Source organism: Neomonachus schauinslandi, chromosome 6 (assembly GCF_002201575.2).
Source record: "Neomonachus schauinslandi chromosome 6, ASM220157v2, whole genome shotgun sequence".
NCBI classification, from domain to species: Eukaryota; Metazoa; Chordata; class Mammalia; order Carnivora; family Phocidae; genus Neomonachus; species Neomonachus schauinslandi.
The window spans coordinates 68,435,169-68,454,871 of record NC_058408.1 but is presented as its reverse complement, the minus strand read 5'-3'; the positions used below and the strand labels follow the sequence as shown (position 1 = coordinate 68,454,871).

Sequence of the window (19,703 nt, the reverse complement as noted above, 5' to 3'; positions counted from 1 at the left end):
TCTTTGCTTGTAGGCCCTTTGGTGGACAGAGCTAGTGAATGCACATAAGTATGCTAGCACAGCTGCACACATTCGTTTCAGTATCTACCTACCTCTGTCTCAAATCCCGTAGGACAGGGTTCTTTCTAATGTCACCGCCTTTCTTAGTGGCAGCCTATTTTCTCCAGCAGTGAGAGACTTGGCACCCATTATCTATAATACATATACTTGTTTGTTCAAATCTTGTAGACACAAAAAGCAGTGATTCTAACTGCAGGCAGTTTTGTCCCCAAGGGTCATTTGGCAATGTCTGGAGACCCTGTCCATTGTCCCAGTTCAGGCGGGGGAGTGCTAATGGCATCTAGTGAGGACAGGCCAGAGACATCCTGACCTTCCTGCCATGCCCAGGACGGCCCCCACAACAGAATTAAATGGTTCAGAATGCTGGTAGTGCCCACGGTGAGAAACCTGGGGCATCAAGCGGTTTCAGAATGGCCAGCCTGTACCCCTATGAGAAACACATAATCTTTGTGTAGTTACTTTTTCTTTAGTCTTACAATATTCAGTCAAAACAGTGTTACTGAGTTTATTAGGACCAGTTCCTTCCTCTACCTCCTTCAGTATGGTTGTGATGCACTTGTAACCCAGCTAGGGTCCTTTGTTACTGTCTGTACTCAGTTTGGGGTTTGGTTGATTGAATGTATGTTCTAAAAGTCAGACCAGTACGGAAGGATGTGCTCCAAAAGTGCGGATCTGTTTTTACAAGTCCTCAGATGATTTTGATTTTCACCTTTTTTCAGAACCAATGGTGTAGCTCATGGGCATTGAAGTCAGACGTGAATTTACATCCAGTCTCTTATCAGGTATGTAATGTCGGGTAAGTTACTTTCCCTCCCTGAGCCTACACTTCCAAGGGTTGTCATGAAGGTATGAAAGTATACATGCGGTGTTTATCAAAATGTCTGCACAAAGTGGGAGCCCAGATGAGAGCTGTGTTCATTCTTTCCTGTATCCGTTTAACACATACACGGCGGCGATGCTACCGTGTGCCGAGGCGCTATACTTGCTCCCCAGTGAGACAAAATAAGTAAGACCTGATTCATGCCTTTGAGGGGTTCACATTTTCAGGGGGCTCTTGGCAGTTTTATTTTTTTTTTAAAGATTTTATTTATTTATTTGACAGAGAGACACAGCGAGAGAGGGAACACAAGCAGGGGGAGTGGGAGAGGGAGAAGCAGGCTTCCCGCCGAGCAGGGAGCCCGATGCGGGGCTCGATCCCAGGACCCTGGGATCGTGACCTGAGCCGAAGGCAGACGCTTAACGACTGAGCCACCCAGGCACCCCTCTTGGCAGTTTTAGAATGGCCATTTCTTACATCGATGTGGAAGCTTTTCCCTAGAAGGCCTGATGGATGGATGCAGACTATGTATATATCTCTCTGGTGAGCTGTCGTGGTAAAACTCAGCAATCTAGAGAAACAGATCATTCTGTGTCGCCGACTCTCTCAAATGTCATTTCAGGCTTCTAAGGATGTCTAGATAGCAGACTGTACGAAGTTGAACTCTCTAGGGAGCACCTGTATTCAGGTGTTCAGAGTTCTTGGATACTAGCCATTCAGGAGATTTTTTAAACATATATGAAAATGTTTTGGAGCAGTGCTTCTCAATTTTAGTTTGTATACAGATCATCCAAGGATTTAGTTAAAAAGCGGAATCAGTCAGTAGGTCTGGACTGGGGCCTGGGACTCTGCATTTATAACAAGCTCCCAGCAGATGTAGCTGGTTGTAGGTCACACTTTGAGCAACAACGGTTATTACATGACTTTGAAATCATATTTTCTGGCGTTGAATCCTAGTTCTTCAACTTATTAAGTATGTGCCTCTTACTAGTGATTGATCTCACTCTGAGCATATTGCACCTTTAGGTTATTAGCTATTGAAGTCACCGCTTGGATCATATCAGCATTTTAAATTTGTAGTATGTGAGGACAGACCTCTAAAAACTCATTGGTAGAATTGAAAAGCAAGCGTCATGATTTGGTATTGCAGCTAACGATGTGTTTCTTCCATTTGGATCTACATATTATCTTTGGATTTTTCTTCCCCATGATGACAGCCACTAAAACTAAGTACCTAAATAAACTGAAATTAGGAGCAGAGTTGTGTTATGTTTTGTTTGGTTTTGGTTTTGGTTATGTTTTGTTTTGGGGCTCCATGTGGAGCCCACCTTGGGGCTTGAACTCACAACCCTGAGATTAAGACCTGAGCTGAGATCAAAAGTCGGACACTTACCAGACTGAGCCACCCAGGTGCCCTGTTTTTTATTTTATTTTTTTTTTAAGTAAGCTCTATGCCCAACATGGGGCTTGAACTCACGACCTGACATCAAGTGCTGCATGCGCTACTGACTGAGCCAGCCAGGTGCCCCAGACCAGAGGTTTAAAAAAAAAATGTATAGATATACACACACATATATATAATAACACTGTTCTTACTATGTTAATATATAAATAATAAATAAAAATGTTATAGTGAAACAGTTTTTGAACCATCAATCAATAAAGCAATACTTTAATGTATTATTTACATTGTCCTGTTAATGTCTAATTTGTGTGTTTTTGAATTTAACAAATGTTTTGGTACAAAAGTACATTTCTGTAATTTATATTCTAAATCGGGGGTATGTGCTGAGGAGTACAAGGAGTGGAAGAAAAAAGTTTTGATTTTACTGCTATGTAGCAGAGAAAAAATGACTTTCTTTTGAAAACAATATTGAGGGCAGATGTGAATGGTTTGCCACGGGGACTAACTAAAGATCCCTTCAGGGTGTTTCCAGGATATCTGACACTGAGAAACTCTTTGTGATCACTCCATGTAGTTTAGCTGGAATTGGGGGCCCTTCACTGGGATCTAAATGTCTGGCAGCACAACCCTCCCCTCCCCAAAACAGAGGGTAAGGGATCTCAGAATTTAAGTGACCAATTAGTGTATTCCATTAATTAAATGGGATTAACCTATTCCCAATGAACAAGAGTTCCAGAATCTTCAAAACAAAATAATTATTAGAGGTCTATGGCGGTAAGTATAAACGGATTAGCCCACCCTGGCATTGTAGTGAAGCGAGCTGCTTGGGGTCTCCCTTGTTCTCGGTCTTTGCCTAGACATTTCTGGCTAGCTGAGCCACAGTGCTCGGACTCTTTGACCTGTAGAACCTTTTACACTCTTTAAATTGGTTGAGGACCTCCAGGAGCTTTTGTTTATGTGAGTTACAGCTATCAATCTTTACCACAGTAGGAATTCAAACAGAATTTTAGGGGGCATCTGGGTGGCTCAGTCGGTTAAGCGTCTGCCTTCGGCTCAGGTCATGGGATCTCAGGGCCCTGGGATCGAGCCCCAAGTCGAGCTCCCTGCTCAGTGGGGAGTATGCTTTTCCTTCTCCCTCTGCTTTCCCCCCTGCTTCTGCTCTGTCTCTCTCTCTGAAATGAATAAATAAAAAAAAAACTTAAAAAAACCCAGAATTTTAAAATATTCATTAATTCATTAAAAAATAAAACTATTGCACGTTAACATAAATAACATATTTCGTGAAAAAATAACTATTTCTGCAAATAAAAAAATGAGAATAGTGGCATTGTTTTATACTGTTTACAGATCTCTTTACTGTCTGGTTCAATAGAAGCAGCTGGACTTTTCTGTCTGTTTTTACACTCAGTCTGTTGCAGTGTTGCTCATCATGTAGCCTCTGGAACACTGCGCTGGACACTCATGAGGGAGTAAGAATGTAAAAGGGACTGACCTTGCAGGTGCCCTGGAAGGGTCTGTGGGATCCGGGGTCTCCCTTCTTCCTAAGCTAAGGAGGGGGTTGCCATGGCTCTCGGAGGCCTGTGTGGGGCTGAATCTGCTTCTCAGGAGAGGTTTGGCAGGGGCACCTTTAGGGGCTGTGTGTGGAGCCCCATCTCCCCTGTTTCAGCCTCCCCTGCTGTGTCATGGTTTCATTCTCAAATCAGCTTCTGTGGCGCCCTGATGCCCCACACGCTGCCTAGGTGTGTCTCTGCTGCATCCGGTAAACCTGGTCTCTTTCAGGTTTGCTGAAAAATAGGCTAAGTGGATAGAATTTGCTCAGTTTTGAGTTTTTCTCTTATAAATTATTCATATCTGTTCTTACCTTTTGTTCGTAAACATTATGTGGAAAGAAATGAACAGTTATATTATTATTGATGCAAGACCTTGAAATGATCATATTAAAATTCATAAGCTTGTTTTTTGTTGTGATATAGGCCCTTGGTTGAGTTTTGTTTAAAATATATATATTTTATATACACATATGGGGTGCCTGGGTGGCTCAGTTGGTTAAGTGTCTGACTCTTTGTTTTGGCTCAGGTCATGATCTCAGGGTCGTGAGATTGAGCCCCACTCCCCCCACCTTCAGGCTCAACACTCAGCGGGGAGTCTCCTAAAGTTTCTCTCTCCCTCTGCCCCTCCTGCTCATGCTTTCTCTCTCTCTGTCTCTAAAATTAAGAAAAATTTTTTTAAATTTAATTTTTTAAAGGGAAGTATTTCAATTATTGCTTTTATTATTGTTCTTTTTTTTGTTAAGATTTTTTATTTTTTTATTTGAGAGAGACAGAGCATAAGCAGGGAGAGGAACAGGGAGAGGGAGAAGCAGACTTCCCGCTGAGCAGGGAGTTTGACGTGGAGCTCGATCCCAGGACCCTGAGATCATGACCTGAGCCGAAGGCAGTGCTTAACCAACTGAGCCACCCAGGCACCCCAAAGAAATAAATCTTTGAAAAAATACAATTCGTATTGAATAGATCCTGTTTTGTGCCATCTCACGCAGACTCAGCGTGATACTTCAAAAAAAGAGCACCATAATGTTCTGGTATGTTCTGCCCGATGAGAAAGTATGAAAACCCCTGCGGAGGGCAACTTGGGAGGCGGTGGGTTTAGGCTTCGTCTGCTGGGTGTGATGTTGCCTGTGGAGTCCCTCCCTCTCAGCTGTGGGGGGACCTCTCCAACTCAGACACTGGAGCTGATGCTCATGCTCCTTTGACGTTTCTCCTCCACGTTTTCCTGATGCTGATGGCACAGAGAGCGAGGGGCCAGGTCCTCTAGTTGTGAGTGCTGGGAGAACACCAGAGGCAGGATGGGGAGCAGCTGCCTGATTCAGGTATTCATGCAGTCAGGAAGTGTTTGCTGAGCACCTGCTATGTGCTTCAGAACTACACTGACAAGGTCTGAAAACACTAAGACTTATCTTCAGAGAAATCCACACTGATGGTAGGAAGACAGCGTTTGGATCTCTCTGGTAAATAATGTGTGCATTTCTTCCTCAAGGTGGATTGACTAGGATAGGAGGCAGCTGAGCACAAATGTGGCTGGCTGGGGGCCAGCTCTTTGAAGTTCCTGAACTTGTGTAGACTCGGCCTGTGGATCCCAGCGGTAGAGGAAGCTGCATGTGAGACCATCTGAGGTTGCACTTCCTTTGAAGCAGAATGACTCAAGGCAATCTTGGCATACACGGGGCCAATCAGGGGACCTAGAAAAGCCTAGAAAGAAAAATCCTCTGCCAGAAGGGAGTTGAAAATAGCTGTGGGTTATTTGAAACATCATGTTGACTTGAAGAGTTTTGAGAGAGATTATTTGGAGTTAATGTAGTTTCCCTACAGGCAGAGGATTAGTTGCTGAAGAGGATTCCTTACGGGAAGTTGGACGAGCTGCAGTGCCCCCTCCGAGTCCTCTGGGCTCTGGCCTGTGTCCTTGCAGACATTTCTGGAAAGGGCCACGTTATGGATGAGTGCACAAGTCTGCACACGCACCAAGTGTGCGGTTGAAATGTTTTAAAGAAGGGTTTTGGGTGTGAAAAAATCATCACAGAAGCTGATGGTTCGGTTCAGAGATATGGAGTTACCAAGTTTCTCTTCCCTGAGGTCAGGTTAATGGGAAATCGGAAACCAAAAGCTGGTTCGTGTTACTGTCTCACACCTTAAAACCTTGCTTGTTAAGACAGGCACATTTTTTAAATACTTGTTTGAATACCTGAATTACAAGCCTTATTTTCCTGCGGCTTGTCATCCTTCTGAGTGGCTGTTCTGATCATAGCCAGGGCGTCTGGACATTTCTTTTTCTTTTTTTTTTTTTTAATTTTATTTATTTATTTGAGAGAGAGAGACACAGCGAGAGAGAGAACACAAGCAGGGGGAATGGGAGGGGGAGGAGAAGCAGGCTTCCCGCCCAGCAGAGAGCCCAATGTGGGGCTTGATCCCAGGACCCTGGGACCATGACCTGAGCCGAAGGCAGACGCTTAACAACAGAGCTACCCAGGCGCCTGTCTGGACATTTCTCAACCAGTTGAGAGTAAAAGAAACCCGTCAGAGTATTTTCTTCTCTCATTACTCTGACACTTCTAGGTCAAAATGCCTAGTAGTTTCAGGCATAAGAGTTTCCTGAACCAAGTAATACTTGTAAATATCACATTGGTCTTTAAAAATTTTTTATTTTTATTTACTTATTTTTATTTATTTTTAAATATTTTATTTATTGATTTGACACAGAGAGAGAACAAGCACGGGGAGCAGCAGAGGGAGAAGCAGGTAGCCCTATGCGGGGCTCGATCCCAGGAACCTGGGATCATGACCTGAGCCGAAGGCAGACACTTAACCAACTGAGCCACCCAGGTGCCCTGGTCTTTAAAAAAATTTTAATCTTGTTTTTAAAAAATTCCATTTATTTAAACTAAAAACAACAACTACATTTCTTCTACCCTCTAACTCCCCCACCTCTGGCAACTACCAGTCTGTTCTCTGTACCTGTGAGCTTGGGGTGTTTGTTTGCTTTAGATTCCACAAGTAAGAGCGATCCTAGGGCATTTGTGTTTCTCTCCTCTCTGACGTACTTCATTTACCATACCACCCTCAGGGTCCATCCACATTGTTGCAAATGGCAAGGTTTCATCCTTTTTTATGGCTGAGTAGTAATATTACACACACACACACCCCCACACATCTTTATCCATTCATCCGTCAATGGACACTTGGGTTGCTTCCACACCCTGAATGTTGTAAATAATGCTGCAGTAAACATGAGGATGCAGATATCTTTTAGGGTTAGTGTTTTCATTTTCTTCAGATAAATATTCAGAAGTAGCACTACTGGATCAGAGGGTAGTTCTATTTTTAATTTTTTGAGGTATCTCCATACAGTTTCCAGAGTGGCTTCACCAGTTTGCATTCCCACCAACAGTCCCCCTTTCTCCGCATCCTCACCAACACCTGTTGTTTCTTATGTTGTTGATTGTAGCCATTCTGACTGGTGTGAGGTGATATCTTACTGTGGTTTTGATTTGCATTTTCCTGATGATCAGTGATGATGATCATGTGTCTGTTGGCCACCTGCATGTCTTCTTTGGAAAAATGGCTATTCAGGTTGTCTGCCCATTTTAAAATTAGATTTTTTTTTTCTATTGGGTTGTGTGAGTTCTTTATATATTTTGAATATTAGCCCCTTATCAAATGCATGATTTACAGTATCTTCTCCCATTTAGTCAGCTGCCTTTTCCTTTTGTTGATGGTTTCCTTTGCTTTGTTATTTATAAATATTGCATTGCTTTTGTTTTGAATATCTTCGTGTTCAAAATAATGATGTCTTTGAGAATGGAAAGAGAGCTTTTGTCCTAATTTAGCAGGTGGGAGTGGGATTCAGAGGTCACAATAGCAGAGAAGTGACCCTGCTGACCCTTTATCATCTGATTGTTCCAGTTGCTGATTTTGGGTTCAGATAGGGACTCTCCTGGGGCCTTGACTGTGTGGTCCTTGAAATATTGATTATGGAACTTTAAGGAGTTCACAGTTGGGGTGGATTTGCAAAGTGGATCTGCCTGAATGTGAGGAGCAAGTTGGCATTTCCTACCAGTTGTTTAATTGAAGACCATTTCTAGTAGATGGTTTAGCTTTGTGGACTTACCCCAAATGGTCACAGCATGGCTCTCCTTGAGCCGAGCGCCCCCCCACCCAGCCCCAGTCGGTGCTGAGTGATGTGTGTGCAGTGCAGAGAAAGGCCGTTGGTACAGTTTGATCTCAATGGGAGAGCCGATCACGGTGAGCCCCCCCCCCCGTGTGACACAGGCTAGCCGCTGCATGGGTGTGAATGGCATGGAGCAGGTCCATACATGCGTGTATGGTGTTCACACATGCAAATGAAACAGACCATCTTCTGAAGAGTAAAATTTCAGGCCATTACATGTGTTGGACAAGCCAATCTTAAGAAAAAGTTTTTAAAGTAAAATTTTTCATGGTAGTGTATTTAATGAAGACTTAGAACTACTTTTAGTTTTTTCTGAAGAAAGGCATGCTTGGTGGGGTGATCCCACGTCCACAAGAGTGGGAGAGTCTCTGAAACGTTAAGTGTTCCGGTATTTTTATCGTTGCTGTTCATTGAAGGTAACAGGGAAACCAGAAGGTGTTCCCACAATGCTTATGTTCTCCCACAGACTTCCACAACATCCACAGTGCTAACTTTTGTGAGAACTACAAACATTTTAAAGTTTCTTTTTATGTTATTTTAGTGACAACCTTATCTGGAGTCACTGCTTATGTTTTGTGTTTTGGTGGGTTTTTGTTATGAGATTTCTTAGTTTATTTAGTTGTTTACTTGTTTTTAGCCTTGAAACCTTTTAGGTAAGTAGTTTGTTTTTTTCTGAGATTCTAACTCTTGTTAAAAATACATTTTATACTTCAAGTCATGCTTTTCTGATTTTTATACTTCAAGTCATGCTTTTCTGATTATGGTGTATTTTGGAAAACAGTGTCAGGATCCTTTTTGAGGTCAAGAATTTTTACCTTAAGAATGAGGGAAGAAACGTCAAAATCCAAGTAAGCGAGTATTAAATTGACGTCTAATCCCTTGAAAGCCAGGGTTCTGTTTGGTGTTCAGTTACCTTGTCCGCTGAGCTGATTAATGATAGGGGGTCTGTTTCCCCCCCCAATAAGCGCTTTTCTGCAAGTCCTGAAGATTCCTATGCAAAAGGAGCTCTTTTTTTTTTTTTTTTAAAGATTTTATTTTTATTTATTTGACACAGAGAGACACAGCGAGAGAGGGAACACAAGCAGGGGGAGTGGGAGAGGGAGAAGCAGGCTTCCTGCCGAGCAGGGAGCCCAATGCGGGGCTCGATCCCAGGACCCTGGGATCATGACCTGAGCCGAAGGCAGACGCTTAACGACTAAGCCACCCAGGTGCCCCCAAAAGGAGCTCTTTTGAGAGATTTTCTGATTAAAGATGACAGAATGCAAACAGTAGCACTTGGGACACTATCTCTTGGTTTGTGTGATACTGATTTTCTTCCAAATATAGTTTTGAATTGGCTTATCATTTTTCTCATAGTCATAGCCATATATTATTACAACTACATGAAATGTATGTGTTTTGGGCAAAGACCACAGGAAACATAGAAAAAAAGGAAACTCCCTATTCTGTTAGAAACTTAGGATAATGGATAAAAATAATTTTTAAAAATTTCTCCATGTTGTGAAGCACTTGGGTGGCTCAGTCAGTTGAGTGTTCAGCTCTTGATTTCAGCTCAAGTCGTGATCTCAGGGTTGTGGGATCGAGCTCCATGTCAGCCTCCATACTTCTCTCTCCCTCTGTCCCTCCCCCCTGCTTGCTCTCATAATTAATAAATAAATAAATAAATAAATAAATAAATAAATAAATAAAACAAAAAAAACCCCTCAGCAATATGTAATAGTCCAAGGAAGACACTTTTCCTTTTTGACAATCTTGAAAAAAACATTTTGGCCTTCTCCATTTTGCTGTTTCAGAGCAGAAACCTTAATGAAGAAAGTTTTTTAAAGTTTTATCTTCAGTCCATAAATTTAAATCATTTTTAAATCAGTGATAGCTAAGAGCTGTGCCTTTTGAGTTCTTTTGTTGGCAAACATTCTTAAATATTAAATATTAGGTGGAAAGCAGAAGTGAGTTGATGAATAATGTATTATTACTAAACGAGATTTCCTTTAACTATAGAAGGTTACAATCCTCAAACTTCTACTATTTTTTTTTTTTAAGATTTTATTTATTTGACAGAGAGAGACACAGAGAGAGAGGGAACACAAGCAGGGGGAGTGGGAGAGGGAGAAGCAGGCTTCCCGCGGAGCAGGGAGCCCGATGCGGGGCTCAATCCGAAGACCCTGGGATCATGACCTGAGCCGAAGGCAGACGCCCAACGACTGAGCCACCCAGGTGCCCCAAAACTTTTACTGTTTTTTTTTTTTTTTTTTTTTTTTTAAAGATTTATTTATTTATTTATTTGACAGAGACAGAGACAGCGAGAGCAGGAACACAAGCAGGGGGAGTGGGAGAGGGAGAAGCAGGCTTCCCGCTGAGCCGGGAGCCCGATGTGGGACTCGATCCCAGGACTCTGGGATCATGACCTGAGCTGAAGGCAGTCGCTTAACCAACTGAGCCACCCAGGCGCCCAAAAACTTTTACTGTTTTTAAGTGATTACAACACCCTTATAATGAACTGCCTGCCCTATTAAATAGGCTCATTTAGTCATTTCTTCAGCATGTAGAATTCTCGGTTGCCTTCTGTGTGGCTGATGTTGTGTGCTGGGGACACAGTAGCGGGCAGAGCAGTCCTGGGTTCTGCTGTTGGTGTTTATTGATACACTCGCTCACTGCACACCAGCCACGTACCTGGCGCTGTCCTGCAGGCTGGGGTCATGCTCCGTGGAGGAAGAAGCAAGTAGTAAATAAGTACATACATAGATGATGCAGCCAGTTTCAGATGGGGATCAGTGCTTCAAGGCCAGGGAGAAGTAACTGTGGACACGGACTGATCTGTTTTACAGCCTAGAGGACATAAATGCGAGTACAGTTAATCACACAGATGAATACGATAAATGCCACGAAGGAAGGGTGGAGTGAGACCATGTAAGTCAGGGAGCTGGGGACTAGTCCATTTTGAGGGAGACAGGGAGGACTTCCTGCAGGAGGTGACATTTGAGCTAAGATTGAACGACGACTAGGTGTGTCAGTTTCCAAGGGACTGCCATATGAAGTGCCACAGACTGGTGGCTTAAACAGTAGAAATTTATTGTCTCATGGTCTGGAGACTAGAAGTCTGAGATCAAGGTGTTCCTTCTGAGGTTTCCAAGGAGAATCTCTTCCATCCTCTCTCCTAGTTTATAGTGATTTGCTGGCAGTCTTCAGCATTTCTGGCTTGTAGACACATCACCCCCGTCTCTGCCTTCATCCTCACATGGGCATTCTCTCTGTGTGGGTGTGTGTCCAAGCTTCCCCTTTATATCAGGACACCAGTCGTATGAGCTCATCTGAAGAAATTACTCGGTATCAACCCTGTTTCCAAATGAGGTCTTTCCGCAGCGTTGGGGTTAGGACTTCAGTGTGTGAATCTTGGGGGGACACGGCAGCTCACAACACCAGCCAAGTGAAGAGGGGAGGGGAAACCTTTTTTCTCAAGAAGTGAGGACAGCATGTGAAGGTCTCATGTTGGAAAGAAGCCTGGCTCACTTAGGGACAGACATGGGAGCCAGTGCAGTGAGGTGGCTCCAGGACATGCTGAAGGTAGGACGGGTACAGAGGCCGCGTGGGCCCTGAGCATGGCCTGAAGGAAAGCAGGATTGCCATCTCCAGGTGCTGATACGCCAGCAGATAGAAGTTAGTGTCTGTTGGTCAGGAGCGAGGCTGTGGTTGCAGAGAAGGACTTCAGGGTCGGGGCGTCCTGGGTCAGAGTTAACTAAAATCATTCAGGAACAGTGTCTCAGGTGGAAGGGCTGGGCTCCTTAGAACCTGAGGAGAACCCGCATTTGAGGAAGAGGTCAGAACAAGCAGCCCACAGAAAGGCAGTAGGAGGTACCTGGATGGAGCCCTGCTCAGAAAACCAAGTTAGAGGATGGGTTAGTGGGGGCAGGTGCTACGCGGAAGTTGAGGAAAAGGAGAGCTGAGAAGAGATCGGAGGTCAAAGACCAGGCTCTGTAGGAGGGGAGAGTGGAAACCTGATTGTTGTGTGTTGAGGAGGAGCAGGAGTAAATCATTAGTAAGTATCTTTATATAGTATACATTTATACTACAGCGTGAAAATACATAGTAAATGTACTGAACACTGGCAGGGGAAGGGGTAAGGAAGGTGGCACCCAGATGTGGTGGAAGATAGCATGATTGGAAGCCAAGAGCAGGAAATGAGGAGGGGCAGGTGATGAAGATACCTAAGAGAAGGGTTTCCTTGCACAATTTATGTCCTTTTTCCCAGACCCCAAATGGTGGGGAAATCAGGAAAATAGGGAAAATATTGTAACTCTCCTGTAAAAATTAAGGTTTAGCAATCAAGGCATAGATTGATGATTCAGAGGGTCCCACTGACATCAAGTCCTGAGCGAGAGCAGGAAGCATGGGCGCACGGATCGCGGGCCAGGGAGGACATTCCTGGGAACCTGGACAGCATCGTGCGGGAGAGAAAGATTCACACTCTCCCTTGTGGCTGTTACATGTCTTCGTGTGTATTCTTAGCCATGTCTGCTGCTAACAGTGAGTCATTCTTGCAAACAAAGTAAGTATTTTTTTTAAGATTTTATTTATTTATTTATTTGAGAGAGAGCGCACAAGCAGGGTGAGTGGCAGGCAAAGACAGAGGGAGAAGCAGGCTCCCCACTGAGCAAGGAGCCTGATGCGGGGCTCCATCCCAGGACCCCGGGATCATGACCTGAACCGAAGGCAGATGCTTAACTGACTGAGCCACCCAGGTGCCCCACAAAATAAATATTAATAAGTTCATTCACATAGTTCATCACTTTGTATGATTCCAGGGAACGGTGTTCCAAGAACTAACAAGTACAGCAAACTGGTGGTCTGGACCTGCGGTTCTGTGTCACGCTGGTCTCCTCTCTAGGAGATTCAAATGATGTTATTGGAATGCTACCTCATTATGTCTGCTGATGGTTTCCAGAGCTTGATACTTGCTACGGGCTGCAATTATTGCCAATACTTTAGTAGAACAAATGCAGAGAAGGTGTGAATGTGGCTGTGGGATTGAAACTGATGTGTAATCTGAATTCACAAAGCAATACTGACCTCATTGGCACAACCAAAATCAGGGCAAGCAGACAAAATAATTTCATCATTAAAAAGGGAAATGGGTGTAGAATTTAAGAAACAAAACAAGTGAATAAAGAAAAAAAAAAAAGGCAAACCAAGAAGCAAACTCTTAACTCTAGAGAACACATTGATTGTCACCAGGGGTGAGGTGGGTGGGGGATGGGGGAAACAGGTGATGGGGATGAAGGAGCACACCTGTCGGGATGAGCACTGTGATGCGCACCAGGTAACGTCTGGAACTGTGGAATCACTATATTGTACACCTGAATCTAGTATTGCTGTGTATGTCAACTATACTGGATTTTAGGAAAACAAAAAACGGAAATGAGTTTAAATGAAGCAAAATATACCCGAATGCCCAGCGTGAAGACCACACCATCTGTGCAAAATGAAAGAAATTTTTCATGAAACAGAGATTAAGACTGTCACTGTTTTGTGTATTTTAAAATTTTCATTTAAAAAATGATAACTTTTGGGGCACTGGTTGGCTCAGTCGGTTAAGCATCTGAGTCTTCGTTTTGGCTCAGGTCAGGGGCTCAAGGTTGTGAGATCGAGCCCCAGTTGGGCTCTAAGCTGGGCATAGAGTCTGCTTGGGATTTTCTCTCCCTCTCTCTCTGCCCCTACTCCACTTGCGCTCTCTCTCTCTCAAAAAAAAAATGATGACTTTTGGGACGCTTGGGGGGCTCAGTCAGTTAAGCATCCGACTCCTAGTCTCAGCTCAGGTCTTGGTCTCAGGGTCATGAGTTCAAGCCCCATGTTGGGCTCCATGCTGGGTGTGGAGCCTTCTTAAAAAAAATAAAAAATAAATAAAATATGATGACTTTTATATATTTTTTTCATTTTTAAATGATTTTTATTGGACATTTATGTTATATTCATTTCATTTGTTTTCTGTTATTAGATGTCTATGAGGTATAGATTATTCTTACATGTTATTGAAATATATAATCTTATTATAATATATTGGTTAATAATAATAATAAACATGCCTTTGTTATTAAATCTCTTGTGTTACAGGAAATCTCTGAAACTTTTAATATAATCCTATCTTGGAAAAATTATTCGCTGTGTATGATTTATGTCACTTGTTATTTTAAACATAAATGTATGAAAAATACAGACTAACGTATGGTATTAAGAATTCTCGGGGATTCCAGTTTCTGGTTTCAGATACATCAGGGATTCACCACCTGAGACACGGATTTGACCCAAAGGCTAAGATGAAGGACATGGGTAGAGAAACCAGCGTCTGAGTGGGGACATCTCTTTCCTTTTTTTTCCTTCCTGGGAAGGAACAAAAGATGCATGGAAATATATATGAATTTCAAAATCTAAAAGATGGTTTCTGTTTTCTCTCTAAAGAAGGAGTGAACTCATACCTCTTGATTATGATGGGCAAGCAGGCTGGACTGGGCGGCCAGGGTGGGGTGGTTATAGTTGGGAAGAGCTGACCAGGGATGAGTCTGAGGGAGCACCATCCAGTCGAAGGCCAGGGGAAGCATTTTGGGGAAATTTTGAAAGGCTTACTGATGACCCTTTGTGGAGCTAACCCCCTTGGTACTTTTTTGCCTCTGTATTCATTCCAAATAGTTGACTAAATAATAGTCAACTTAGAAAACTAGTTTAACACATTTTAGTGTTACTTTGACTTGTATTTATTGTTTTAAGAACAAGTGATTTTTTTTTTTAAGATTTATTATTTATTTGAGAGAGTGTGCGTGCGTGTGTGTGCTTGCTTGCAGGTGTGTGCCTGTGGGGGAGGGGCAGAGGGAAAGAGAATCTCAAGCAGACTCCCCGCTGAGTGCAGAGCCTGACGAGGGGGCTTGATCCCATGACCCTGAGATCACGACCTGAGCTGAAACCAAGATCGGATGCTTAACCAACTGAGCCATCCAGGTGCCCCAATAAGTGATCATTTTTAAAGAATAACAAAATACAAACTTTTGCCATTTTTCTCAATCTGTTGCTATTCCTTGTTGAAGGAATACATCAGCATCAGCGGTTGCCTTGGTTCTGACTCCTGATACTAAGACAGAGGATATAATGTGCAATTCACCTCTTTTTTTTTTTTTTTAAGATTTTTATTTATTTATTTAACAGAGAGAGAGAGCACAAGTAGGCAGAGCGGCAGACAGAGGGAGAGGGAGAAGCAGGCTCTCCGCTGAGCAGGGAGCCCAATGCAGGGCTCGATCCCAGGACCCTGGGATCATGACCTGAGCCGAAGGCAGCCGCTTAACCGACTGAGCCACCCAGGTGCCCCTACAATTCACCTCTTTAAGAGAACATGATTGATAGACAAACAGATAAATAGAACAGAAGAGTCCAGAAATAGACCCACACATATATAGCGAATTGATTTTTCAACAGAGGTGCCAAAGTCATTCTGTGGAGAAAGATGAGCCTTTCAACGTGTGATGCTGGGTGAACTGGCTCCCTTGGGGGATGGGTGAAATAACCTTGATCTCTGTCTCACGACAAATACCACGGTTTTTAAAAAATCGATCGTAGACCTAAATGTTGTAAAACCTAAAATCAAAGCTTACAGAACAAAGCATGGAAAGCCTTTATGTACTTAGGGTAGACAGAGATTTCTTAGTCCATTCAAGCTCCTGTAACAAAGTAGCACAGGCAGGGGTGGCTTACCAAGAACAGATTTTATTTCTCACAGCCCTGGAGGCTGGAAGTCCAAGATCAGGGTGCCGGCGTGGTCGGGTGAGGGCCGTCCTCCTGGTGGTGAAAATCTCATTGTGTCCTCATGTGGCAGAGGGGGCTAGGGTTCTCTCTGGGTTCTCTTCTGTAAGGGTGCTAATCCCATTCATGAGGGCCTCATCCACATGACCTGACAACCTCCTAAAGGCCCACTTCCTAATCCATCACATTCGAATTTAACATATGAATTGGCGAGGGGTGGACACAAACATTCAGACCATAGCAGCTTCTTGGGACAAAATCACTATTCATATGATAAAAAAAAAGTTTTAATAAATTGGACTTAAAGACTGTACACGTTTCTGGGCATCAAAAGTTACTATTTAAAAAATGAAAAAGCAAGGCATAAAGTGGGACAAAATATTTGTAAAACAATATGTGACAGAGCTTGTATCTAGAAGATTTAATGAACTTTTACAATACAATGATAAGTCGATTTTTAAAAAATGGGCAGACCCGAAAAGAACTTCAGTTATTTAAACTTCACAGCGAGGGGGCTCCTGGCTCTTGATCTCGGGTCTGTAAGTTTGAGCCCCGTGTTGGGTATAGAGATTGCTTAAAAATAAGATCTAAAAAAATAAAATAATATCCACAGCAGGATACCACTTAGAGCCACCAGAATGGCTAAAATTAGAAAGACTGAGAAGGACAAGTGTTGGACAGAAAGCAGAACAAAGTGGAACATTTTCGACAGGCACGAACGTGGTGTCATCCCTTGCACAACAGCCAGGCTCTGAGTAAACACACATGCAAGTCCACAGCTACATAGTTACCCAGAAGTAGTGAAAACAGATGCCCACAGGCAGACTTGTGCATGAATGTTCTCATCAGCTTTAGTTTTGATCGACAAAAGCTGGAAACAACCTCCATGTGTATCCGCAGGAGGACGTGTGAACGTATTGTGATGTAGTCATTCCCTCCGCGGTGCGGGGAAACCAGACTTCCGGATACCACAACATCAGCACGGAGGGGTCTCCCAGGCTTCTGCTGATGACAGACGGGGCCCAAAGTACGTCTTCAGGGTTCCATCCACAAAGTTCCCGAGCGGAGAGGAGTCCTCTGTGAACGCAGGAGTTCCATCAGTGCTTGTCCGGAGTGGCATAGAGTCGGGAGACTGACTAGAAAGGGTGCAAGGAGTAACATTCTGTAGCTTGAGCCTGGTAGTGGTCACGTGGATGAGTCCACCTGTTTGTCAGAACTCATTGCAATCTGTACATTTTATTTGTGTAAATGATACATCAACAAAGCAGTTTAAAAATAAGAACATGAAATTGTGTTTTAAATCATTAAAATACTGTTAGCATCTAGTTTAATGTATTTGTTAGAAAGCATTTGGTCAGTCAAATTTACCAGGAACCGTTCTGTATTTCTAGGGTGTTGTATTAAACCTTCAAGGACGCCATTCTGTGAGCCGGTCATGAATAGTTGAATGTTGCACCTAATAGTTGTGGTGCGATTGAGAACTAACAAGGTCTGCCTGGTTACCTCCGGGAAAAGCTTCTTAACCTCTGCAGCTCTTACTTCCAGTTGAGTGACTTAAGTTTTTAACATGCGTACCAGTGTTATTAGATTTACTTTCCTGTATCTTTAGAGGCTCAAGTCCTTGGTGTCTCAGTTACATTACACGTGCCTTAAAAACATGAATGTGTTCATTTTGGATTTCCTTCCGAGAAAGTATTCCCTGTGTCACCGGAGTTGTGAGCGTGTGCCGTCCTGCTCTCCTGCCTTGTGTCTCCGTGTCCTGCAGATGCATCATTGGCATCTGATTTTCACTAGCCGAGTTCTTGGAGGGAAAACATAAGCTTGCTTATGAAATGGCCTTATTGTAGGGTTCTGGTCACTTTCTCAGGGGTTGGCTATAGCTTATAGCACATGGAAGAAATTTAACTGCAGGGATATAGACATTTTTTTGAGTGGAAAAAGTCTGCACCAGTTGATGTATTATAAAAGTTTAAGCTAGTATCAAAATGTCTTTTCAGAGGTGGTGAAGGGAATTATTTTTAAAAGACCAAGCTCACACAGCAGTTGGAAGAGGGACACAATTACTGAGGTATCAACTTGGTTTTTATGTGGCATAGAATGTTCTTTGAAGAGGGAAAGTGATTCTTTTGAAAAACAAATGAAAATTATTAGGTAATTTATAGCTCTTGAAACCCTTCCTGTTGAATTTTTGGTTTAATAATAACAAGAAAAAATTTTTTTCAATTAAAAAAGTGCCTAATACTTTAAACCATTTTCTTTTTTAAAGATTTATTTATTTGGGGCACCTGGGTGGTTCAGTTGGTTGGCCGACTGCCTTCGGCTCAGATCATGATCCTGGAGTCCCTGGATCGAGTCCCGCGTTGGGCTCCCTGTTCGGCGGGGAGTCTGCTTCTCCCTCTGACCCTCCCCTGTCTCATGTGCTCTCCTCTCAAATAAATAAATAAAATCTTTAAAAAAAAAAAAAAGATTTGTTTATTTACTTGAGAGAGAAAGAGTGAGAGAGAGTGTGAGCAGGAGGAGCAGAGGGAGAGAGAATCTCAAGCAGACTCCCCACTGAGCACAAAGCCGGATGTGGGGTTCCATCTCAAGGACCCTGAGATCACGACCTGAGCTGAAATCTAGAGTTGGACGCTCAACAAACTGAGCCACCCAGGCACCCCCTAAACCATTTTCAAATGTAGCATCTCTCATGAGCTCCCCAACAGCCCGCTGGGGTTGGCTGGGAAGGCACAGTTTCCATTTTTAATAGAGGCTGTGTGAGGTTGCATCCAGGGTTACGTTATATAATACACATTACATTACTTTCATTCCCTTACATCTCCTGATATGTGAGCTTGCATTTTGGACTAGTTTAAATTAGACAAGCTAGGGGCGCCTGGGTGGCTCAGTCGTTAAACGTCTGCCTTTGGCTCAGGTCATGATCCCAGGGTGCTGGGATCGAGCTCCGCATCGGGCTCCCTGCTCAGTGGGAAGCCTGCTTCTCCCTCTCCCACTCCCCCTGCTTGTGTTCCCTCTCTTGCTGTGTCTCTGTCAAATAAATAAATAAAATCTTTAAATATAAATAAATAAATTAGACAAGCTAGTTGGCATACTGGGACCCTGATCCGGTTTATCTAATTACGTAATTAACACTGAAATAGTTTAACTTTTGTGACATTTAATCTTTGATGCTTCTGAGAAAAGATTTAAATATCTTTTTAGAAAATAAGTTGCAGATACATTTTTGAGCAGCTTCTATTTGAAATAACACTTGGTGTGAATACAGTCTTTTGCTTTTTCAGTTGATTCGTACAATAAGGCCATGAGAAAACCAAAGTTCACAAGAATTATGTTTCATACAGTCTTTCCACAGCCTTGTGCTGTCTCCTGAAATTTTCAACCTGTTGATTGTTGGGGGGGGCGGGGGGAATCAAGACAATAGAGTCTTAGATTCTAATGGTAAGAGGATATCTAAAGCAGTTTTAAAAGTTAATTTGCTTTCCCTCAGTCTCTGCCTTCAGTATCAATTTTCTCAGGCAGATGTCAGATGAAGACTAAGGTGTCTTCTTAGTTGATGAATTATCTTTTATGATTTCTAAGTTGTGGGCATTCAATCTCAATTTTTCTGTTGACCAAGTTTTCAATAATAAAATCTCCATTTTAATTATGTTCTCATTGCAAAGGGTGAGGGCCTTATTTTATATTATCTGGCTTAAAGGAATGAGATCATTTAACTGGAGCAAGAAGAGATTTTTTTTTTTTATTTAAGCTTTTTTATTTATTTATTTGACAGAGACACAGTGAGAGAGGGAACACAAGCAGGGGGAGTGGGAGAGGGAGAAGCAGGCTTCCCACGGAGCAGGGAGCCCGATGCGGGCTCCCTGGGGACCCTGGGGTCATGACCTGAGCCAAAGGCAGATGCTTAACCGACTGAGCCACCCAGGC

The 19,703-nt window shown here is 43.0% G+C and overlaps 1 protein-coding gene across 1 annotated transcript in view; it reads left to right on the top strand.

Moving 5' to 3' along the window:
- Nucleotides 1-778: 778 nt before the first annotated feature.
- Nucleotides 779-19,703, top strand: part of DISP1 (dispatched RND transporter family member 1) — a 101,161-nt gene continuing 82,236 nt past the window's right edge. The window contains exon 1 of the mRNA XM_021679480.1: nucleotides 779-842. The gene's annotated coding sequence lies outside the window, so the exon portion shown is untranslated. The remainder of the gene's footprint in view (nucleotides 843-19,703) is intronic.